This window comes from Octopus sinensis, linkage group LG15 (assembly GCF_006345805.1).
Source record: "Octopus sinensis linkage group LG15, ASM634580v1, whole genome shotgun sequence".
Classification (NCBI taxonomy): domain Eukaryota; kingdom Metazoa; phylum Mollusca; class Cephalopoda; order Octopoda; family Octopodidae; genus Octopus; species Octopus sinensis.
Window position 1 is genome coordinate 28,979,518 of NC_043011.1, and position 26,170 is coordinate 29,005,687.

Below are 26,170 nucleotides of genomic sequence, written 5' to 3' on the forward strand. Positions count from 1 at the left end.
TCCAATCCAAGTAAAGTCGTTAACAATAACGCAAAATAACAAAAACCATAAGACGGAAACGAAATTACATAACGTTGAGTAGCTGGTGGAAAATACGACGTGTGCCAAGAGAAAAAGATGTTTTATGCGACACATTCTACCAGTATACGAAGTTTAAAAGTGTTCAGTTACAAAGAAATTATTTTTAAAATCTGCCGGTCAAAGTGAAAAGATCCACTTGGCGTTATAACAGCAAATTTTTATCGTTACAACTGCTGACTCCGATCTTACCCGTTACAATTGGTAACTACACTAATATAAACCTAACCGTTACCTATGAAATTGACGCTATTTTCCAGTGACAAGGTAGAAACTATGACATACCTATACAAACGTGGGTTAATTATCAAAATTTACCCAAATGTGTACCCCACCCGCACCGACTAGAAAAATGGATATTTTATCAATGAAATTTTCTAGATTTCACTTATACCTGGAATTTGTTGTGAAAAAAATTTCCGGGGCTAGGGAGAGGATTTTCGGAAAATTTACTCTAACTTTCAGAAAAACGGATATTATTTTAAGAATCTTTGTTTTTTTATAAATACCTTTCAGAGCGTGTAGATAATGATTATTTTGGAACCTGAATATGAAAAAAATTCTCGTTGTGCTCGCATACATTCATAATGACACACAAAATGAAACTTGAAACTTCGAAAAAATTGTGCTGTCAGTATGTCTGTGTGTGCCCACCTTTTTAATTTCTCACTTTTATTTCGATATAATCGCGATATATTATGCACACTCTGAAAGATATCTGTAGAAAATTTCATTGAAAATACCCATTTTTCGGAAAGTTGCAAGGAAAGAAATACGACGCGCATGAATTTTCCTAAACTTCCTTCCCCACCCACAGAAAAACAAAATTCTTATATAATCGGTATCTACACTCCCTGAAGCGTATTTGTTGAAAGTTTCGTTGAAAAATATCCATTTTTCTGAAAGTTATGAAGAAAGAAAATTGGGGGCGCGATTGTGTAGGTATGCCGTTAAAACTATGTTTGCGACTTCCTTTCACGCTGTTTCCGAAAAAAAATGCCTTGTGTATAGTTTCACACAAAATAAAGTACTAAAATCCAGTTGTACATTTATAAAAATGATATAAGATCGCATTTTTATAACACACGCTTTTTATTTATGTTTATGAAAAAGTAAATTACCTATTTAATTGTTATCGAACCGTTTGTTTGTTTTAAAACCCTGTTCTTTAACGGAAATAGTGGCAGATTATTTTAATATTACGAATTAATTAAAAGTCTCTGCGTAAGTTTTCAGGTTGTATAAATTATTTGAATTAATGTTTTATTTTAAGTGAAGCTTTAAGTATTTTCACTTTAAATAATTATCAGTAAACGAAAAAACAAGAGAAAAGATTTGTCGTAGTTTAAAAGTGTTCAATTACCTCCCTTGAATACTGGCGTATACAGGCAGTGAATGAGTTTTGAAAAGGATTTCAATTATTAAATCTCGAAAATCTGGATAAATAAAGTAAATTAAGTAAGTAGTATGAGACAGAAATGTTGTAATTAATTGGATAAGTAAAGTGCAATTAGAGTTATTTTGTTTCTGAGGTGTATAAATAAATTAATTATAAATATTATTGGTATAAAATCATCGAATGTATTGAACAGTAAAGGTTTAAATATATTTTTTCTAGGTTTTAAAGCATACTTACCTGGCACAGGGGTAAACCATGATCAGCAAGGTGGTTCTCCCAGAGTGAGGCCCTTCCATTGCACTCCGGTTGGGTTGACCTTTGCGATCGCCCCAAATGTGGGCGACTCGGGTGCGCTATTTCTAAGTGTGGGGTCTGCGTTCGCGCTCACCCCGTAAATCAAACAAAGAACAGACTAATGATAATGAATCCTAGATTCAATTTAAAGTATACTTGCAAAGTAACTTTTCGCTGCTTTTTCTAGAAAGATGTTATCTGCGGATTACTATTATTGGTATTTTTTCTTGCGGATGCATGTGTAGTTTTTAGGTCAAGCCTTTATCTAATGGTTTTAGATAAACTATCATTCATATTCGATGCGATTGGGTTCATATTTTCACAATGTTGTATTCCTTTCGCTGCTATTTCTAGCAACTCGAATTATTCTCTTATTAAATTCCATATACTGGGGTTCTTAATGTCACTGTACAGAATGAATTTTAGTTTACATTTATATGACGAAGTGTCTGCAGCTCGGAGCAGAATAGATATGTTGGATAACAACAGTACGTAAATGAGTTCAAATCTCGCCGAGGTCAGCGTGGAAGATTTAAATGCAGATAATAATAATCAAATAGTGTACAGTTGCCGATCGTATGAGTGTCTTGGTACAACAATTTCTTTCACGTGTCTATTTTATATCTAACTCCTTTTATTCAACCCTTTTTTACTCAGTACTTTCGTAAATGGTGTTCCTTTGCAATAAATATATCTGTTTACATCTTTTAAAGATCATAAAATAATTTATCGACATTAACCCCTATTAACGTTGGTGATATAAATTGATGGGCTTGCTGTAAGGCAAAGTGGTATTAAAGTGAAAAATCAAAAATAACTTTGCTATTATTGGCATTCTTTCCTTTATTAGTTTGTAATTATTGATAGTTTATTCACCGAAATATTTTTAGAGAAAGGAAATGAGATTTGTAGCGCTGACAATACAAATATAGAATTACGAATTCAGTTCGCCGAACGATTTGAAAACAAGGGGTGTAAACGTATAGTGGTATTAAGCAGGATGACATTTTCATATTTCTGTCGTTTTGATATAATTATTTATTCTGATGTGTGCTCCATTCCCTTCCATCTTCTACTGCTTAATTCCTCCACTGTTTTTTAATTTTCTGTCACTTTGTTTCTTTGTAGTTAAATTGTGGTAATTATAACATAACGTTAAAAATTTAATACATCATACTGAAATAAAAATATTTCACTATGTTTACGGACTGAGAACTTGGAGGGAAAGCAGTCATATTAATAAAAAAAATTCAATTACCTCCCTTGAAAAATGCTGCTGGAAGCTGGAATTGAATCAGTAATTAAAGATATTAATTTAATTTATTAAATGTAGGTAAATAAAGAAAGGAAAATAGAAAGGCATGAAAGGTAAAGGTAATAAATAATTGGCTAAAGAAGAAAATTGCAAAATAATATTGATTTTATAGACGCGAAATACATGTGCGCACGATAATTTTAGGAATAATTCTTTTACTCTTTTACTTGTTTCAGTCATTTGACTGTGACCAAGCTCGAGCACCGCCTTTAGTCGAAGAAATCGACCCCAGCACTTATTCTTTGTAAGCCTAGTACTTATTCTATCGGTCTCTTTTGCCGAACCGCTAAGTTACGGGGATGTAAACGCACCAGCATCGGTTGTCGAGCGATATTGGGGGACAAACACAGACACAAAAACATATATACACACACATACATTCATACACACACACACACACATATACGAAGGGCTTCTTTCAATTTCCGTCTAACAAATCAACTCACAAGGCTTTGGTCGGCCCGAAACTATGGTAGAAGACACTTGCCAAGGTGCCACGCAGTGGGACTGAACCCTGAACTATGTGGTTGGTAAGCAAGCTACTTTATTTCATTAAGATTTGCCATAAAGGCATTACAAAGAGCAGCTTGCGGGCTGGACATATACATTGATGAGGTGAATGATGAAACAAGGATGATATTGTTGAGAGAAGGCAGAAAACGCCCGCCGGTTTTCTGCTTCTCTAAAACATTGTTCTTTTTTTTTTCCATTAAAAACGACAATTATTGGACTTAATAGTCCATTACAAATATATATTATAAATTATTCAATGTACACACAATCTATAAGATCAATCCTCCTCATCGGAGCCTCCAAGCAAATGACACACCGCCTACATCGGCAGGTCGGGGCCCGGAAAGAGGAAAGCAAAATCTTCCTTATTACAGGTCACCATGACCTCGAACAGTTCCTTCTGACTCACGACGTCCGCAGCCACCTGCGGAGGCCAGTCTGGACAGTCTATACAAACCGTGTCCAATCGTTCCCGGCCTGGAAGACCGTCCAAGCACTTCTCGACAGGCCCTTCCCTGAGATAGAAAACGACGGGTTTCACGTCCTCCTTACGGGGAGGGGCCTCAGCCCGCTCTGTCAGTGGCACAATTCCCACTGACAGAGCTTCTTGCTCCGGTGGCTCACGTTCCACCGAAGGGGTTTCGGAACATGCCGCCGGTGATGCCCCGTTTTTCTTTCTTTTCTTTTTCCCCCCTTTTTCGCGTCGGGAGAGCGAGGTTTGTCCGTATGTCCCTCCTTCCCTCCCGCCGCCACGGGATCCATCGATGGGCAACCATTGTTGTCCACATTCTTTTTTTTTTTTTTTTTTCCTTTCGAGGCGGTTACCTCCTCCTCGACTTGTTCTACACCTCCCTCCTTTATATGCTCAGGAGGCTCCGTTGGAGGAAAAACATCCTCCTCTATTAATTTTTCCAGTGCCCTTGCATGGTTGTCACCATGACCTCGAACAGTTCCTTCTGACTCACGTCATATATATATATATATATATATATATATATATATATATATATATATATATATATATATATATATATGTAGGCGCAGGAGTGGCTGTGTGGTAAATATAGGCTGTGTGGTAAGCGGTGGGCACTTTCTCCCATCCTTATCATCTTTGGATTATTATCATTTATTTCATTAATGTATTGTCCAGCCAGCAAGCTACCTAATCTATGTACTGTCTTAATGACAAATTTAATGAAATATAGTGGCATATGTCTGTGTGTGTGCGTATGTATATTATAGGGGTTTTCAGAGGCAAAGGTGTGCGATTCAAGTGAGATTTGGCTATTATTTTTAGCACATCCCAAGATCACCCTCTTCGTTTTCACGCTCACATTTATTGATGTTTTTTTCAATATTTTTCTCTCATTAAACACATTTTATGGAATTATGATGCCGAAGTGACACACACGTGGTCTATTTGTGGGAGATAAGCAACAACAAAAACAAAAAATTTTTACCCCCACCTAAAATGTGTGTGTATGTGTGTACTCTATTTGATTTGCCCACACCATCGCTGGACAACCAGCGCTGGTTAGTTTTCATCTTTGTAAAGATTAGAAGCCATTGTGTGTAATTTGAGGAAGATTTCGCTGTTATATCTAGCATGCCTAACGATCATGTAAGATGCTCTTTTGTTGGCTCGTTTTGTGTAGTAAATGTATTACCGTAAATATTTTTATCAGTAAACTTTCAAATAAAACTGGAATTGTCTCCCTTGTAGACTTGCCTTTACTGTTGAATTAATCAAGACGATAATTTTTAAATTTCATAATATTTGATCGAATTGAAGCATTTAATTACTAAATCATTTAATTAGAAATAATGAGTTGTAGTAGTTGAATTGTAATATATATGAAGACATGCATTGAAAAATTAATAGTAGAATGTCATATTAGAGGCAATATCAGTGGAGTTACAATGCAAATATCGTTTATATGAGATTAGTGAACGCCTAAAAAACATACTTACCTGGCACAGGAGTAAACCATGATCATCTAGGTGGTTCTCCCAAAGTGAGGCCCTTCCATTGCACTCCGGTTGGGTTGACCTTTGCGATCGCCCCAAATGTGGGCGACTCGGGTGCGCTATTTCTAAGTGTGGGGTCTGCGTTCGCGCTCACCCCGTCATATAATCGAAAAATAGACAGATAGAATCGAGAACAGTCTCTTATATTGTGTTGTATCGTTACAGACGTTCGTATTCTCCTGTAGTTCAAATAAATAATAGCAGCTCTCGCTTAAGAACTACAAGTATTGTACACACACAATGTTCATTTTCTTTTTTCGTTGTCGAACTGACAAGCACTAGCCTCGCCCACGTACGAAAACGTTAGCGGAGATTTTTTTGTTTTAATCAATTTGCACTACTAACAAGGACTTGTTTTCCTATAGCATTTCAATGTTCGCAGCCCCTTCCTATATGAGATGATTTTTAATTACCCACAAAGGGTCGACAAAGAGGGGACAACGCAAATACATGTAGGGACACATGACACGAAAAACAAAATAAATAAATAAAGATGCTTGTGATTGATTCCGTATTTTCATGTCTGTTACACTGAATATGAGGTTAGATGTTTGCTTTTCAAACACCTGGATCCGAGTTTAGTCCCAGTATGTGCACCTAGGGCAAGTGACTTCTGGTATAACCCTGGGCAAATAAACCTTATCAAGATAAGTAGACAACTGGTGGTGATTTGTTTACATAACCGTTAATTAGCGATTTCGGTAAACCAATAGAATAAATACTAGACTAAAAAAAACAACTGGGGTCGATTTATTCGACTATACCCTTTAAGGCAGCGCTCCAGCATGGCCGCAGTCCAGTGACTGAAACAAGCAATTGTAAAGAGATTTTGGGGTGATCTTTCGATATAAGAACTGTGTTTATGATTCTTAAACACGTGTATTTGTTTGTTCCTGAAGAAGATCGTCGCTTTCTGAAATTTTTTTTTACATATGTGGTGTGAGGGGAAAGGGGATCTTTTGAAGTCGGTGTGAAAGCAAAAGAAACTGAGAGATCGCGATTGGATCAGCGAAGACCTTTTTTGTATGTGTGTGCGCGAGACAGAAAGTGTGGTGGGTATGTGAAGTTCTTTTGTTAGTGTGTGTGAAGAGATAGAGTAATGTTGCTGGTGTGTGTGTATGTGAGAGTGAGAGAGGTTACTGAAGTTTTTTTTTAATTCACTTTTTGTAGTGAGTGATTGACAGAGAAAAAGCGAGAGAGAGGTTATGTGTGTATGAATGGCCTCAGTACACATACACAAAACATATGTACGTACACCTATTGCATGCATGTTTGTTTGTACGCATACATGTTCATGTGCGTGTATATTTACTTTTTTTAGTGATTGACAAATTAAAAGAGAGGTTGTTATGTATGTATATATATATATATATATGTATATATATGTATATATGTATGTATGTATATATGTGTGCGCGAAGGGAGAGGTGGGGAATGAGTGACTCTTTAAACACCGCACAGTCAGTTTCTGTTATCTTCAGAAATGTAAACAAAGTCACGTGTGTACATATACCAAAGCATCGCCATATATATATATATATGTATGTATGTATATATATATATACACATATACATAACAACCTCTCTCTTTTAATTTGTCAATCACTAAAAAAAGGTAAATATACACGCACATGAACATGTATGCGTACAAACAAACATGCATGCAATAGGTGTACGTACATATGTTTTGTGTATGTGTACTGAGGCCATTCATACACACATAACCTCTCTCTCGCTTTTTCTCTGTCAATCACTCACTACAAAAAGTGAATTAAAAAAAAACTTCAGTAACCTCTCTCACTCTCACATACACACACACCAGCAACATTACTCTATCTCTTCACACACACTAACAAAAGAACTTCACATACCCACCACACTTTCTGTCTCGCACACACACACACACACGGCACGCCGGCTTCGAAAGATCTTCGCTGATCCAATCGCGATCTCTCAGTCTCTTTTGCTTTCACACTGACTTCAAAAGATCCTCTTTCCCCTCACACCACATATGCAAAAATTTTTTTTCGGAAAGCGACGATCTTCTTCAGAAACAAACAAATACACGTGTTTAAGAATCATGAACACAATTCTCATATCGAAAGATCACCCAAAAATCTCTTTACATTTGTTTGTTTCAGTCACTGGACTGCGGCCATGCTGGAGCGCTGCCTTAAAGGGTATAGTCGAATAAATCGACCCCAGTTGTTTTTTTAGTCTAGTATTTATTCTATTGGTTTACCGAAATCGCTAATAAACGGTTATGTAAACAAATCACCACCGGTCGTCTACTTATCTTGATAAGGTTTATTTGCCCAGGGTTATACCAGAAGTCACTTGCCCTAGGTGCACATACTGGGACTAAACTCGGATCCAGGTGTTTGAAAAGCAAACATCTAACCTCATATTCAGTGTAACAGACATGAAAATACGGAATCAATCACAAGCATCTTTATTTATTTATTTTGTTTTTCGTGTCATGTGTCCCTAGATGTATTTGCGTTGTCCCCTCTTTGTCGACCCTTTGTGGGTAATTAAAAATCATCTCATATAGGAAGGGGCTGCGAACATTGAAATGCTATAGGAAAACAAGTCCTTGTTAGTAGTGCAAATGGATTAAAACAAAAAAATCTCCGCTAACGTTTCCGTACGTGGGCGAGGCTAGTGCTTGTCAGTTCGACAACGAAAAAAGAAAATGAACATTGTGTGTACAATACTTGTAGTTCTTAAGCGAGAGCTGCTATTATTTTATTTGAACTACAGGAGAATACGAACGTCTGTAACGATACAACACAATGTAAGAGAATTTTCTCTCATCTGTCTGTTCTTGAATTATATGACGGGGTGAGCGCGAACGCAGACCCCACACTTAGAAATAGCGCACCCGAGTCGCCCACATTTGGGGCGATCGCAAAGGTCAACCCAACCGGAGTGCAATGGAAGGGCCTCACTTTGGGAGAACCACCTAGATGATCATGGTTTACTCCTGTGCCAGGTAAGTATGTTTTTTTGGCGCTCACAAATCTCATATAAATGATATTTGCATTGTAACTTCACTGATATTGCCTCTAATATTATCTTGAAATATTAATTTTTCAGGAAATTTCATTATATTTATTATATCTCAACTACTACAACTCATTATTTCTAATTCAATAGTTTAGTAAATTAATGGTTTAACTTCTTGAAATATTATAAAACTTAGAAATAATAGCCTTGTTTTATTCAACAGCAAAGGCAAATGGACAAGGGAGATAATTCCAGTTTTATTTGAAAGTTTACCGATAAAGATATTTACTGTAATACATTTACTACTCAAAACGAGCCAACAAAAGAGTATCTTACATGATCGTTAAGCATGCTAGATATAACAGCAAAATCTTCCCCAAATTACACACAATGGTTTCTATTTTTTACAAAGAAAAAAAAACTAACCATCGCTGGTTGTCAAGCAGTGGTGGGGGCAAATCAAATAGAGTATACGCACTCGCGCACGCACCTATATGATGTCTGTATATATACCAGTGTATGTACGACCGATTGTTTGATGCCTGGAATAAGTCTGCTCTGGTTTCTCAGGACCATGCGTTTAAGAAATTTCGACTGCGGGCCATGCTACTCATGAAACGTTTTTGAGTTTGTTTCTGAGAAGTGAGACCAACGCGAAGCCATCATGTTGGGCAGTGCGAGGGAAGTTGAAGAAATGAAGACGTATGCAGAGATCGCCAAAGCGCTGGAAACCGAGAACACATACAAGATAGAGCACGTGAGTATGGAATGTGATGTAGACAAGTTGAGGAAGTACAGCAAAATGGTGAAACAAGAAGGAACGAACATAAAATTTGTCATGCCAGAAGAAGAGAAAAAGAAAGAGGAAAGAAAAACAGTCATTTTTAGAACATTTTCTAATGAGAACAGAAGGGTTGAGAGAGCCCCAGAAGATGAAATAGATCTAATAAGGGGCTGTATTGACGAGGAAATAATTTTCGTCACAAGAGGAAAATTTTACGAGACAGTGGCAGTAACATTTGGAACGGAAGAAGAGGCAGCACAGAACGTTAAAGACGTGATAGAAGGAGACAAATGGACACTATTACCACGCACACCAGGGAAGAAATTAGTAAGAATCAGAGTTGGGCGGATACCACCAATGATAGAGCCTGAGTGGGTGATAGTGGGCATTTTTGGCGAAAGACTTCAGAAAAAAAACCCCAGATCTAAATCCCCAAAAATTAGTGAGCAAGACCGAATACTGCAATTTTTGGGGATTTAGTTTAGAAATTGTCGGAAATGTAAACCCAGAGTATTATGAGAAAATACCAGAAACAATAGAGCTGCCAACGGGAGAGAAGTTGGGAGATAATACTGATAAAAGATTCACTTAGTGAGCAAGACCGAATACTGCAATTTTTGGGATTTAGTTTAGAAATTGTCGGAAATGTAAACCCAGAGTATTATGAGAAAATACCAGAAACAATAGAGCTGCCAACGGGAGAGAAGTTGGGAGATAATACTGACAGGAAGACCACCCAAATGTTACAAATGCGGCAAGAGAGGACATAAAATGAAGAAGTGTCTGGAGGAGGAGTATTTAAGATATGCAGAAATACCTTTTATGACACATAAAGAAAAACAGGTAGAGACAAAAAGCAGGAAAAGAGAAAGAAAGAAGTCTCCAACAACAGCAGAGATAAAGAGGAGTAAAGGAATGGAAGAGGAAATGCAACAAAGAACGGAATATGTTGAGGAACCATCAACAGAGATACCCGTAACAGAGGTGGGATTACAAAGCGACGAGGAGGCTGAACGAAAATGCCTAGAGATGCATGAAAAAGACACACAGAAAGAGGATGAGAAAGTGCAGTCGGCAGAATGCACAGACATGCAAGGGTGTGAAAGCATACAGATGAAAGGACCACAGCAGAAAGTTGGATTGGAACAGCATGGAAACGGTAAAAAGAAATTGCAAAGTCCAGCCAGGCCATCGTGTAGCAGACGTGCGATACTAAGATATATATAAGAGGAAAAATAAAACTGAAGAAATGGAGGAGTACCAAATTTAAACAGCAGATTGCGACTTCCTTTGTCACGCTCTGCTTTTATCTGTGTATATATTGAATGTCCAGCCCATCTATACTTGCTGCGTGTATACTCTGCGATGACATCTCTCACGCCGGACTTCTTTTTGATGATCTTGCTACTTATGTGCTCTCTCAACGAGATACCAAGCATAGACCTTTCCATGGCTCTTTGAGCCGTTACCAGTCTTTGCTCTTCTCTCTTTGTGGTAGCCCATGTTTCACTACCATATAACATTGCAGGCAGAACTGCACTGTTAATGAGGTTGGCGCGATTTCAGGAGGACGATTGGGATCACGTGGATGAGAAAGGAGCGATCAAGAGAGGAGTGGACAGCGTGCTGTGACCAGCAGTGTCAAATGGACGCCTGACGGACTGGTCGGTCAAGGTGATATATGAATGTATGTATTTACGCACACATACACATCTCTCAACATGATAAAAACACGTTTATTGTAAAATGGAACGAGAATTGAGAATTTCCGTTTCATGAAATTTCTCTTTAAAAAAACTTACGAATAAATAAGTATTCGTTGTTTTCTGTTAATCTTTTATAAGTTACCATATATCTATCTCTGTACCTGCCGGATCTTTTCAATCTCAGTCAATTAACTTTTTTTAACTAAACAGTTTGAAACTTCGGATACTGGTTGAATGTTTTATGTAGAACACGGTTTAGTCTTTACGTTTTTGACAAAATTTTGTATTTTAGAAGACATTTCGTCTTGAAGTTGTATTTGGGTGATTTTAATCAATCAATGACGTGTATTCAGCTGAAGGAAGTTACTGCTGTTTGCGAAAGTAATCGAGCAACAACTTCCGGGTAATCTGTGGTAAATTCATTTTTCAACAGCGTGTGGTTTATTCCCTTAGTTGTTCACCTTGGCTGCTGTCTTTTGGATATTTTTCACCACTGTCTTATTTTTGCGTGTAATTATTTTCGCCACAGGCGCAGAGAATACTCAGTAAACCGAAGTGTGTAGACAAAGGAGGAGATCTGCAGAGTGTGTAATGACAGTAGAGAGACCAGAAATGGTTTGTTGATCTGTGCTGGTATCTCTCAAATGATGATAAATTGTGTACATAAGGAATAGCGAGAATCAAAAAGATAACTTTATTCTTAATATGTTCTGGTATATTTGAATATTGAATATGCTAATCGATTACCATTTGGTAATTGTGATACTTGTACAATTGAAGATAATTTTAATAAAGAATGTATTATAGTAGCTGATACTTGCCTGTTATTTTTTAACATCTCATCATGTATATTATTGTTTGTAGTTTATGTGTGACCCCAATCATGCTGTATTGTCCCCTCTATGTTGGCCCTTAATGTGTAATAAAAAATTTTTTAAATACTTGTGTTGTTTACATTGTTCATATAAATGCCAGTACCAGGCAGAGGTGATTTCCAGCAGTAAGAATAAATAAATGGAAATATGTCGGTGGAACAGGATACTCCTTCAAGACCAGAGTTAGAAACTACAAGTCACCTCTTACGTTCTCAGTGTTGTGATGAGAGTCAAGATACCCTCTTGTGGGGGGAATGGACTGAACCAAGAGTATATGGTTTGTGTTATTTCATAGTCAAGTTGAAAGTGTCGGTTGGTTTGTTCATTTGGAATATTTGTTGCTTCGTGAGAGATTGTTGTTCTTATTGCTGCTGCACTATCTTGTTATTGTACCACACTGTTACCGTGTATTGCAGGTCATTATCTCAATAGTGGTGGTACTACTATATTGGATACAAACCACATTACAGTATCTGGCGACGAGAGGTTCGAAGCTCATGTAGGTTGTATTTCACCTGCAAACCAAGCATTAAATCCTTTCTTACCAGATTGTCAGCCTTATGAAATTCTCTTGCCCATGTTTTTTGCTTCTGCAGCCATCAACATGATGTTCAAGACCAACTGTGTCAATCTTACCAGTTCTGAGTAGCCTGCAAAGACCATAGGCACAGCTCTTGCCTTTCGTCTCAGAAGGAATGAAAAAGCCAAGGATACAGCCCTTTTGTCCAACCAAATTGTTCAAATAAAACAGAAAAAAGAAAAAAAAAACAGCCTCTTCTATTCCTGTATATTAATAAGCTGTATACTATAAACTGAGCGTACATCATCTTCAACATTTCTCATAGCCCAAACCTTATACTAAATATTTTATCCAATCATTTCTCTCCAGAATGGCAACCTCTACAAGGAATCACTGTTTGGAAAAGCCTGCAGATGTTCTCTGAACACCATTTTTTCTCTTGCTCATACTATATACAATAAAGCTAACAAGAATTTCAAACAAAGGCACAAAGCAAGAAATTTCATAGGAGGACACAATTAGCCAACTATATTGACTAATACATACTTAACTAGTATTTTATTTTATTACCTTCAGAAACATAGGAATGTGAAGTAAAGTGTGTTAAAACTGCTAACCCTTTCATAACTTAATTTCTGATAGGTAATCTGTTTCAATTAATCTTTAGTGCCACTCTAGCATGCAGTATACACAGCCATTTACACTTCGGCAGGCTATCTAACTCTAATTCTGAACCATAGCTCTAACCCTAACCTAACCCATAACAAGGCATGTACACAATATAAACAAAAGGAAAAACAATACAAACAGGTAAAGATTAAATCAATTTTAATGCAAAATATTACACTTTGAAATGCACTATAAAATTTCATGGCAGTGTATACACAGTTCGGGTAGAGGTACATATGAGATAATAATCGGGTAGGTGTACAACACATACAGAAACAGGATACATTGAAAGAAACAAGCAGAGAGTTAAATCAATTTTAATGCAGGATATTACACTTTGAAAAGTACTGTAAGATTTCATGGCAGTGACATACACAGTTTGGGCAGAGAAGCATAGAGGGGAAAAAAAAGAAAAAAAAGGCTGGACTAATTGGAAATAAGCAAATCAAAAAGAAAAAAGCAGGCAGGTGTAAGAAATAAACAGGCAGAGATACATCAACAAACACACATACACAAATACATTTAATCAAAATTTGAAAATCTTGCAAAGCATTGTAATAACTTTTCGAAAACATTGCACTTTTCATATTTTCTCTGCCACATAAATTCGCAGAGAAAGGAGTCAATCATAGAACGATGTGTACCACACCATCGCTCATTACTCTGCTTTCCACTTGTTGCGTGTATGTTCCATCATTGAAATTAAACTCGACATTCAATGTCAAAAACTATACCTCTCAATCTCTGGAATGTGTGAATATGCTTCGCATAGGTCGCTAAATATAGTGGTTCCCGAGAGAATCAAATGGCAGATACATTCTAGTGTGTTGCGATTCCGATAAGGTACTGCATAAAGAAAAAACTTGTCTGGTCTCATGACACACTCCTCCGAAAAGCACCCTCCCTCAATTATACTTTCTCCTAGAGAAGACAGTATTGTCTAACTCAACAATCTTCACAGGACCACCTATTTGAACTGGGTTGATGAGTAAATCCTATGCACATATTTCTCAGACATAACTGTTGAAATCCACAATAACAGTAGTCAGTTCCTTGACACAAGAGTACAAAAAAATGACTACAGTCCGCAGAGGAAGTGGGATACCTTCCAGCCATGTACCTTTTCTGACGGGTACAGTCTCACTGCAGCCTTTGTGACTGCACCACCAGTAAAGATTCTCCTAGATGACTTTCTTTTTCATCAAGTGCCCATTTCTACACTTTTTAACTGAACGTATAATCGCCTACTCTGCAAAGTACGCTGCCACATCTACCTCGGTTTTAATTGCATCCACCAAATTGCAGAGGCTATATGATTTGGCTACAGCCATACTTCCTAATACAAAAAATAAAATACAACAGGCAAGTAAACAAAAGTAGATGAAAATTTTGTCAAAAACGTTAAGAGTAAACTGAATTCTACAAGACACATTCAACCAGTATCTGAAGTTTCAAACCATTTAGTTAAATAAAATTAATTTTAAAATCTGTAACTGAGATTGAAAAGATCTCCAATTTCATTATAGTGGGGTGTTGGTCCTACTTAAAAGAGATCCAGTTTCAGAGAAAAAGTTAATTTTTTCTGACTCAGAGGGTAGGCTGGTCGTCTTGGATCTGACATTCAGTTGTGGTAAGGAGATCAGGCTGGTGGCGGTGTATGCACCTAGTTTACGTCAGACTGATTATTTTCGAGACCTAGAGAAATTTCTTGGTACGTCAAAATCCATAGTTATGTTAGGGGACTTTAACACTATTGTCAATGCGAGGGTTGATAGTGTTGGCTCGAACGAAGATAGGAAACCTAACAGTGGCTTCCGGGATCTACTAAGTCGCTTTCAGCTAGTAGATCCCTACAGACTGGAATTCCCAGACGCTCAACTGTGGACGTGGTCAAATAGCGACGGGTCTTCCAAATCTTATATAAATAGGTTTTCTATTATAAAAATAGATAAAGACATAGTTAAGTGTCCACAGTTTCACTTGGTCAGTTACAGTGATCACAAGATGGTCACTGGTAAACTGTACCTAGATAAGTTATGTAGTAAGGGAACCGGTTACTGGAAACTCAATAAGTCCTTTTTGGCGATTGAGGAGTACAGAAGCTGGATTAAGTTACTAATTCAGAGGGCGTTAACCGGTTCCATTATTAACAACAAATAGTGGTTCGCCCTCAAAAGAGCCATAAAATATGAGTCCATTAGCTATAGAATAGGACTAGTAGCTAGAAGGCGTAAGGAAGAAAAGGGGCTAGTTAAGGCCTTAGAGGAAGCCATAAGATTTGGTGATGGGTCCCAAGTGAGGTTGAAGAGACTGGAATTAAACCAGCATCTCGAAACCAAACACATGAGTTGTATCATCAGAGCTAGACTTTGCGCAATGGGGAGCGAGGGGATTAAGGCTGCCGGATGGGCACGAGTTGTGGAAGATCAACGTGGAAACGATTCTACAATTTGGTCTGTTACGAACAAACAAGGCGTTTTGGTAAACGAACCTGAGGAGATGTGTCGGACTTTTCAGGAGCACTTTGCCCAGCTTTTCAGGGGTAGTGGTGGGCCAGATGAGAGGGTGGACCTTACGGACTTCCTCGACGGGCTGCTGCGCCTCTCAGGGCAGGATGCGGAGAGCTGTGAAGGGTCAATCAAGCCTGAGGAGGTGACTGAGGCCATAACTGACTGTGGCAGAGGTAAGGCGCCGGGACTATATGGTTTACCCTACAAGCTATATAAAAGTATGCCAGACTTGTTCGGGCCCGTACTGGCCAGCATTTTCGCGAACTGGCAGCAGAATGGGAGGATTCCCAGATCTGTACGCCGGGGAGTGGTGACGCTGATCACGAAGGACCTGGACAAGGAGGATAGAATAGATAACTTTAGGCTCATCACCTTGCTGAACGTGGAGGTGAAGATTTTGGCCAAGGTGTTTCAGAATATTCCCAACACAATCTTTTCCATTTTCTCCATACTGTTCTTTCCATAGAAACTCATCAAGGTACGAGTCCACCATGGTGGAATGTACCCCCATCATCATTTTAAATTTTCTTTTTGCATTCTTCCAGTAACGTTCCACAGAATTTGTGTGTACACCTGTTAGCGGATCCACAAAATTCCGGGACCACTCTGCGATACAAGTACCCGTTTCTTATACTCCAATAATGTTTTACTTCCTTTACATAATTGTTTCTTGAATGTATGTTTATATTTCAATGAAACAAGATATTACTTATACTGGGCATCAAACAACTAGTCATACTACACTGGTATAAATACAGATATCGTGTGTACATGCTGTATTTGCCCCCCCCCCCTCCATTGACAACTGGTGCTGGCTACTTTTCATCTTTGTAAAAAAATAGAAACCATTGTGCGTAATTTGGGGGAAGATTTTGCTGTTATATCTAGCATGCCTAACGATCATGTAAGATATTCTTTTGTTGGCTCGTTTTGTGTAGTAAATGTATTACAGTAAATACCTTTATCTGTAAACTTTCGAATGAAACTGGAATTGTCACCTTTGTTCCTTTTGCCTTTACTGTTGTATTAAAAAAGGCGATAATTTTTAAATTTCATAATACTTAAAGAAATTTAAGCATTAAATTAACCACATCATTTAATTAGAAATAATTAGTTGTAGTAGTTGAGCTATAATGTATATGATAATATTTAGAGAGAAATTAATATTTCAATGTAGTATTAGATGCGACATCAGTGAACTTACAATGCAAATATTTTATATATGAGATTGGTGAAGTCAGAACCTCAGTGTCGGTTGCTTTATTTTTGTTGCGCGTATATTTCAATTGGTGTCTATTTGTTAGTGTGAGTTCGTCTCTGTGTTTTTTGTGTCATTTGAACTGTTGTCTTGTGACATACAGTAATTTTCGCCCTAAGGGGCAGAAAATTCCTGCATTTATAATTATTTCTTGTCAGTTGCGACAAGGTTATTTATTTTTTGGATACGATGGAGTGTGACCTTGTGTCAAAAAAGGATTTTCCCCGAGATGGGAACAGTTAAAAATATCGGAAACGAAACGGTCAACAAGGACAAACAAAGCTTTTCAGCTGCAGTAGGTGGCAAAGTTATCGAACTGGAAGTAGTAATGGACAAGCTCTTCCAGTTCAGACAATACATTGTAAAAAAATGGCAAAGAGACTAAGCTGGTACCGCCCCTGGAAACTGTCCAGGCTATACGAGAGAAAACTGTCGTATACAAGGTATTCAACATCAAGGAGAAGAAAATTGCAGAGGTGAAGAACGAAGTGGTGGGGCGATGCATGGCTCCCATCTGGAACAAAGTACGCTATGTTAGCCGAGATGTGCGAAGTGCTACAGTTGAAGCGCAATTCGAGTCGGCTAACGTAGCAAAGGAGATATCCACGAAGACTCTCAAAAATGATGAAATTATGTTGTTACCGACTTATTTAGGCCGGCGAACTGCTAAAATTAGTTGAGGACATACCTGCCGGTTATGATGTGATGTGGGTAGCAACAGCAGTCGTGTATGACATGGAAGCTAAGGTATTAATACTAAGCATGAGGATGAAAGAAGAGACGAACTGGAAGGGTCAGAGTTTGGAGATGGTTGTTCAAGGGGACAACAAAACCCTTGAAAGTTTGCCCGACAGGATCAATGTAGGGGAGGGACACACAATTCGTGTGTCGGTGGAGGGACGTAGGCCCAGATGCTTCAAGTGTGGGCAGAAAGGCCATGTTCGCTCTACTTGTACCAAAAAAAAAAAACAACAGTTGAAGTCCCCCCCAAAAAAACTGCTGTGAGGCAGGAAAACGATGAAAACGAAAAGAAAAAACAAATTGAAAAACAGAAGGAGGAGCAAAAAGAAAATGGAAGAAAGAATGAAGAACAGAAAAAAGAAGAGAAAAAACAAAAGGAAAGCGAACAGGTGGAATTTGTAACGGTGACGTACAAACGTAAAAAAGAAAGCACCCCAGACTCCCCTCCCCAAACAAAAAGAAAAACTGCAAGCACACATGAACAACAGCAAAAAATTCCCCAACCCCTCCCAGCTAACACTACCTTCGTAGGTCAGCATTTTAATAAACCCCATCCCCCTGTGTTAAAAGGTATAAAAAAATCGGAAAAAATTATATCGTTTAATGAGAAGAACAAGAGAGTTTTAAGACTAATCAAGGCTAATAGCCGCATGAAAATTCTTAAAATAACTGGAGGCGAGCCCGACGCGCGATATGCAAAAGTCGGAGAGGAGGAGTTTAAAGTAAAGCTCCTCCAGGAACATTTGGTAAACAAAAACATCAGATGTTACCCAGGAGGCAATAGCTGGGAAGTTAATCATCAGCCCGGCAGCCACTCCTAACCAGAGACCAGTGGTAACGCCGGTGAAAAGCCCAGCAGCCTCGGGGAGTGAGAGGGAAGCTGGCAGACATAAACTGCCATGACCCCTCTCTCAACCATAAATAATTTATTTTCTTTTACTCAATGATTAAGTTAGGTTGTTTGAATGTGCGTGGAATGGGGTCGAGATAGAAACAAGCTTGTTTTCTGAACGACCTCATGACACGGAATAGATGTTATTGTAACCGAGTCCAAGATGAGTGGACCTCAAGCGTTCTTGCCTCTTCTGTGTGGTTACGAGAAATTTATTTCTCCTAGCCGAGGAGGGGGAAGGGGTGTGGCAGTCTTTATCAGGAAGAGCTTGGACTTACAGATAAGTACCCTCTTTCTGGACCCAAAAGGCAAGCTGGTTGTACTAGATGTGACTCACATGAGTAAACAGTCCTTCAGGTTGGTAGCTGCCCACGCTCCTGAGAAGTGTAGGCAGTCTGGTTTTTACCGGAACCTGGAGCACTTTCTGGTGACGTCTAAAACGTTAGTTTTGGTAGGGGACTTCAACACAGTTTTGGTAGGGGACTTCAACACTATCCTCAATGCGCGGGTCGATAGTGTGGGCTCAACTGATAGGAAAGGGAATCCTTGCCTCAAGGGTCTACTAGAGAGCTATAATCTAGTAGACCATTACTGACTGGATGAGCCGAACGTTCCACAGTGGACATGGAGTAACAACGACGGCTCACACAGATCGTACCTAGATAGGGTATTCATTAAGGAAAGAGGTAAGAATAGAGTTAGTTGTCCACGGATCACAAACCTGTGACGTGTGAGGTACACACAGATAAATGTCATAGATAGGGACTCGGATAGTGGAAAATGAACAAGTCTATTATGACTTGTGAAGCTTTCCGTACCTGGATTACGGAGTTAGTTCAGAGGGCATTATGTGGTACCATCATTAACAATAGATGGTGGTACACCTTCAACAGAGCCATTCGTTCAGAGTCCATTAGATTTAGCAAGCAGCTAAGTTTAGATAGGACTAGAATAGAGGGCGATTTAGTTAAGAACTTAGATGAGACAATGGAATCTGGCTCTACATCTAGAGTGTTGGCGGTGAGAACAGTCTTGTGCCGCCACCTCAACGCCAAGCATGAAAGCTGCAGAGTCAGAGCCAAGCTACGCGCAGGGAAATGAGAAGGTTGGAGAGGTTGGGAGGCAATCCTAATGAAATTGGATGCGGTAAGTCTGTTTCTGCCTATGCTGATGACGTCACCTTCATCGTGTCCAACGAAGCACAGCTACCTCGTGTAGAAGGTGCTCTCCGAGGATACGAAGCGGTGACAGGGGCAAAAGTTAACAAGGACAAGTCCACCGGTTTGGGCCTTGGAACCTGGAGGAACAAGCCGATATCGTCCAGTGTTGTTGGACACTGGACAGATGGTCCTGTTAAATTGCTTGGAGTTTGGTTTGGTTCAGATTCCCAGACGGAGAAAAATTGGAGCGAGGTAGTGAACAAGGTAGAAGCATTAGTACGGAAGTGGTCCGGAAGGCATCTTTCCTTGAAAGGGAGGGCGGAGGCATTACAGGTGTTTATAGCATCCGTCATCACCTACCACCTGACTGTCGTGCCTTGCCCCAATTTGTGGCTAAGCAAGTTGGAACGACTCCTTTTCTGCTTTTTGTGGAAGGGAGGAAAGCCACTTGTAAGGCGCTCCGTGTGTTGCCAGGAACCGCTAAAGGGTGGGCTACGGATGCCTTGGCTAATGATGTGTAGGCATGCGTTGAGGCTGAGACATCTCTGGTGCCACCAGGAGGGTGATAACGTGTGTAGTCCACTGGCAGAGGAATTCTTCCCGCGACCGGATGCTTTGGAGAGATTTAAACCCGGTTTCATTAAAAGACGGAACCTGACTTTATGACAGAAGGAGTGCCAACAGGCACTCTGGCTGATCCACAAGATGGGCAAGGCCGGCAGCGGGAATACCACCTCGGTGTTCTATAAAGGGCTGGTAGAGGCAAAAGATGACGACGTCCTAGGAGGGGCTCTGGGGTTCGATGAGAATCAACTCTCCAACCTGTTAAGAAGACTTTCAGGCTGGGGTATTTGGATAATTATCAAAAATCCCTGACTTGGCAGTGCTATAGGAATGCCTTACCTGTTCATGGTAAGTTATTTAGGTACAGAATGTCAGTGCCACCGCCGTGTCCAAGATGTGGGTTGGACGATGAAACCGTTCAACACGCGTTTGTACATTGTCAGGAGCTGTCAAGCTTGATAAGTTACGTAGAACACGTGTTGTTGCATCTGGGACGAGTACAGCTGTCAGCTGGTTCTATAATAAAGATGATACCGCCAACTGGACTCTAAAAGGAAGGTGAGGCTTGTTTTCACTGTACGGTTGCTGTACTGAAAGAGTGTGTGTGGAGAACCAGAATGGAAGGTTTTGTGACAGGGTGCTTTGTCTCTGGCCCCGGTCTGTTAAACTACTTCAGATTTCATCTGAAGAGCAAGATGGAGTTGGAGAGGAGGAACCTGCCACAGAAAGAGTATGTGAAATGTTGGAAGGATGTGATAAGAAAGGTGGGTGTGAGTAACCCAGCTTAATCATCAATGAAAGGAGAAAATAGTTGCCGGGTAAAAGTCTGTACTGTTCTATACTTACCTGGCTAATTAAAAAAAAAAATTTAAAGTGTAGTATTATATTATTCTAAATTTTTAAATACCATACGAACTACATAACTTTTTTGTAATTGTGTTTTGTCCTGTAGTGTCCTATCTTTGTATCGATTTTTATGATCATAATAAAGATTTTATACTAACCTGTCACTTGTCTTGGGAATCCTTTTTCATCTGCGAATCAAGAAATTGGCTGCCTATTTTTGTTAAGTGAGTTCGTTTTTTGCTCATTGTTGTTTTGTGTTTCTCACGTTAATTTGAACTATTGTCCGTTGTGTGACAATTTTCGCCCTACAGGGCTGAAAATTCTGTTTATGAACATTTTTATTACCTTTGTGGTAATTTTTGGAAAATTTGTTAAAACTTGTTTCTTGTCGTAATTTGACAAATGGAATTCGATTTAACGTCGAAAAAAGACTTCCCTGTGATGGGAAAAGGCAAACATAATAAGGATGTCGAGTTTTGAAAACAGTCTTTTTCGGCCGCAGTGGGCAGAACCGTAACGGAAGTGGAATTCAAAATAGAACAGTTGTTTGAATACCGGAACTTGGTCAAAAAGGAAGGCAACGAAATAAAACTTGTACCGCCGCAAGTGATATTACAAGAGATAAAGGCCAAGACAGTTGTGTACAAGGTGTACAGTATCAAGGAGAAAAAAATAAGGTGTTGAATAAAATTCGCTACATCAGTCGAGGTGCCACCGTTGAAGCACATTTCGACTTGGCTGATGTGGCAAAGGAGATTTCGTCAATGACTTTAAAAAATGAGGATATTATGTTATTACCCACCTATATGGGCAAAAGAACAGTAAAACTTTATGTGGAAGATATACCTATAGGATACAATGTAATGTGGGCAGCAGCAGTGGTTCTGCATGACATAGAGCAGAAAGTCTCAATTCTGCAGATGAAAAGGAAAGAGGTAAACTGGAAGGGACAAGCACTCGAGCTCCTCGTTCAAGCCGAGAATAATGTACTGGAAAACCTGCCCGATTGGCTATTTATTGATGAGCGACTTTCAATGAGAGTAGCAGTGGATGGGCGGAAACCCAAGTGTTTCAAATGTGGTGAAAAGGGTCACGTCTGCTCCAACTGCGTAAAAAAAAGAAAATCAGTGAAGCCCCTCCTCAAAGTGCTTCAAATACAGAAAAAGAGGAGGGGAAAAAGGATCCCAAGACTGCAACAAGGGATAAAACCGGAACAGAAGAAAAGCAAGATAAAACGCAAGAACCAATGAATTTCACACAAGTAACATACAAAAGAAAAAAAGAAAATACCCTGGACTCCCCACCCCAAACAAAGAAAAAAACAGCAAACACTGCAGAGACACATCCAAAACAAATTCCCCAGTCCTATCCCCAGTTCGCCAAGCCCCACCCCATAAAACAAGATCCAAAAAATTGTTAAAAAAAGAATGAAAGAATTGTGGCATTCGATGAGAGGAACAATAGAGTGTTCAAACACTTCAAATTCTCAAAACTTAAGTTATTTAGCAAGTCTGCAGACACCAAGTCAACCACTCGTTTTGCTAAAATAAAGACGAGTGGAAAAAGAAAACTCTTCAAGAACATTTGAAAAATAATTACATTAGAGATGTAAGTAACGAAATACTGGAGGGCAAACTAACTATAACCCCGGCAACCACACCTACCCAGAGATGTGGCAACGCCGGTTAAGAGCCCTGCAGTTACGACCATAAGGGAGGAAGAAGAGGAAGCATGCAGACTCAAACTGCCATGCTCCCTGTCCCAATCATAAGTAAAATTTTTTTTCTCCGTCAATGGTCAAGTTGTGAATGTGCATGGAATGGGGTTGAAATGGAAACAAATTTGTTTCCTGCATGACCTCACGACACGCGGAGTGGATGTGGCTAAATGAGTCCAAGATGAGCGGGGCCCAAGCGTTCTCGCCTCTTCTGAATGGTTTCGAGAAATTTATTTCTCCTAGCCAAGGAAGAGGAAGGGGTGTGGCAGTCCTTATCAGGAAGAGCTTGGACTTGCAGGTAAGTACTATCTTTCTGGACTCAGAAGGTAGGCTGGTCGTTCTGGATGTGACACATGTAAGTAACAGTCCTTCAGGTTGGTGGCTGTCTATGCTCCTAACGAGTGTGGGCAGTTGGGTTTTTTTGGGGACCTGGAGCACTTTTTAGCGACGTCGAAAATGGTAGTTTTGGTAGGGGACTTTAACACTATCCTCGATGTACGGATCAATAGTGTTGGTTCCACTGATAGGAAGGGGAATCCTAGCCTCAAAGGTCTACTAGAGAGCTTTAATCGAGTAGACCATTACTGACTGGATGAGCTGAATGTTCCACAGTGGACGTGGAGTAACAATGACAGTTCAAAAAGATTGTATATAGATAGGGTACTCATTAGGAAAAGAGATAAGGATATGTTTAGTTGTCCAGTTTCACATTGTGCCTTCAACGGATCACAAATTTGTGACTTGTGAGGTGCAATTAGATAAGTGTCATAGACAGGGACCCTCGAAGGGTAGAGCGGAGGTGGTGCAGGTGTTTATAGCATCTGTAATCACCTACCACCTGTTTGTTGTACCTGCCCCGATTTTTGTCTAAACAAGCTGGTACGACTCTTCCACTTTTTGTGGAGAGGGGGAAAGCCACTTGTGAGGTGCCCCGTGTGCTGTCAGGAACCACTAAAGGTGGCTTGGGGATACCATGGCTAATGATGCACAGACATGCATTGAGGCTGACACATCTCTGGTGCCACCTGGAGGGTGATAAGGTGTGGAGCCAACAAAAGGAAAAAATCCAACACCCCGGACTCCCCACCCCAAACAAAAAGAAAAATAAATGCAGACGAACAACACAAAAAAATTTTCCAAACCCACCCTGCTGGTACTACGTTTGTAGGACAGCATTTCATTAAACTCCAACCCCCAACTTTAAAAGGTTTTAAAAAAACAGATAAGTGTATAGCATATAATGCGAAAAATGAGAGAGTGGTGTGGTTTATAAAAGCAAGATCTCACATCAAATGTTTTAAAACCACAAAAAAAGACCCTGAATGGAAATACGCAAAGGTCGGCGAGGAAGAGAGACTCTTCCAACTGCATGTGAAGGACAATCTCATCAAAGATGTCACCCAGGAGGTGATGGCTGGGAAAGTGCACATCAGCCCGGCAGCCACTCCATCCCAGAGCCCGGTGGCAACGCCGGTGAAATGCCCAGCAACAACGGAGAGTGTGGGGGAGGCAGGCAGACATAAGCTGCCATGCTCCCTCTCACAACCGTAAGTAGAAAACTTTCTTCTTTCATTGATGATTAAGTTGGGCTGTATAAATATGCGTGGAATGGGGTCGAAATGGAAACAGGCCTGTTTGCTGAACGACCTCACGACACACAGAATAGATGTAGCCATTGTCACCGAGGCCAAGATGAGAGGACTACAAGCATTCTCGCCTCTTCTGAATGGTTACGAGAAATTTATTTCTCCTAGCCGAGGAGGAAGTGCAGGCGTGGCAGTCCTTATCAGGAAGAACTTGGACTTACAGGTAAGTACTGTCTTTCTGGAACCAGAAGGCAGGATGGTTGTACTAGATGTGACTCATATGAGTAAACAGTCCTTCAGGTTGGTAGCTGTCCATGCCCCTAAGGAATGTAGGCAGTCTGGTTTTTACCGGGACCTGGAGCACTTTCTATTGGCGTCTAAAACGTTAGTTTTGGTAGGGGACATCAATACTATCCTTGATGCACGGGTCGATAGTGTGGGCTCAACTGATAGGAAAGAGAATCCTTGACTCAAGGGTCTACTAAGATAGAACCACCACCAGAAACATTAAATGCTATCCGCGAAAAAATTGTAGTGTACAAAATTTACAATTTAAAGGAAAAAAAAATCAGTGATGTAAAATACGAAGTAATCAAAAGGTGCTTGGCACTGATATGGGGAAAAATACATTACGTTAGCTGAGGAGTGAGAAGTGCAACAATTGAAGCTCATTTCAACTCGGCTAGTGTAGCAAAGGAAGTTTCAACGCAAACGTTGAAAAACGAACTAATTATGCTGCTGCCCACTTACTTGGACCGCAGAACGGTTAAAATAACAGTCGAAGACATTCCAGTCGGTTTTGACATGATGCGAGTGGCTGTGATTTTCGACGTGGAGCAGAAGATAACGGTATTGAGCATGAAGAAAAAAGAACCGGACAATTGGAAGGGACAAATTCTTGAAATGGTCGTCCAAGCGGAAAATTCAACACTTGAAAATTTGCCAGATAGGGTTTTCGTGGGGGAGGGGCACACCATCCGTGTAGCGGTGGAGGGACGTAGGCCTAGGTGCGTCAAGTGCGGGCAAAAGGGCCACGTTCGCTCTGCCTGTATTAAGAAAAAAACGGGTGACGCCCTTCCTCCAAGTGCTGTGAAAATCACAGAAGATAAAAAATAAAACTGTAATGACTAAAGAAACCAAAGGAAAGAAACAAAGCGAAAACGAAAAGGAGGAAAATAAAGAAAAACAAAAAGGAGAGGAAGATAAACAAACAGAATCTGAAGAAATGGAGTATACAACTGTCACAAATAAAAGGAAGAAAACTCATACCCTGGACTCTCCACCCTAAACAAAAAAGAAAAATAATACAGATGAACAAAATAAAAAAAAAATTCCCCAATGGCACTACTTTAATTGGCCAGCGATTCACCATACCCCACCCTCCAACATTCAAAGGTCTTAAAAAAACGGACAGAATAGTTATGTACAATGTGAAAAACAAGAAGGTGATTCATTTAATCAAAGCCCACCTGCGTATAAAATCTTTTAAAAGTGCTGACAACGAAACTGATTTTCGTTACGCGAAGATCGGTGAGGAGGAGTGGAGAGAGAAGCTCCTCCAAGACCACATAAAAGAGAACCAAATAAGAGACGTTACACAGGATGTGATAGCTGGCAAACTAATCATCAACCCGGCAGCCACTCCTACCCAGAGCCCGGTGGCAAGCCCAAGAAAGAGCCCAGCTGAAGCGGAAAGCGTGAGGGAA

General features: G+C 39.7%; 2 long non-coding RNA genes and 3 other non-coding genes across 6 annotated transcripts; 3 read left to right on the forward strand and 2 right to left on the reverse strand.

Annotated features, from left to right (window-relative positions):
* Positions 1–921: 921 nt before the first annotated feature.
* Positions 922–8,616, reverse strand: LOC118766266. Of its 2 annotated transcripts, none has more exons than XR_005002179.1 (5): positions 8,512–8,616; positions 7,667–7,672; positions 4,105–4,114; positions 1,048–1,058; positions 922–932 (listed from the first exon to the last, which is right to left on the reverse strand). It is a non-coding gene; the product is annotated as an uncharacterized LOC118766266 (long non-coding RNA). The 2 variants fall into 2 exon arrangements; XR_005002180.1 differs by having other exon boundaries at positions 8,497–8,609.
* On the forward strand, positions 1,707–1,870 carry LOC115220027. The gene has a single exon (XR_003882416.1). It is a non-coding gene; the product is annotated as a U1 spliceosomal RNA (small nuclear RNA).
* Positions 5,563–5,726, forward strand: LOC115220094. The gene has a single exon (XR_003882466.1). It is a non-coding gene; the product is annotated as a U1 spliceosomal RNA (small nuclear RNA).
* LOC118766269 lies at positions 5,583–26,170 on the forward strand. Its single transcript, XR_005002182.1, has 3 exons — positions 5,583–5,696; positions 11,699–11,714; positions 26,161–26,170. It is a non-coding gene; the product is annotated as an uncharacterized LOC118766269 (long non-coding RNA).
* On the reverse strand, positions 8,467–8,630 carry LOC115220095. Its single transcript, XR_003882467.1, has one exon. It is a non-coding gene; the product is annotated as a U1 spliceosomal RNA (small nuclear RNA).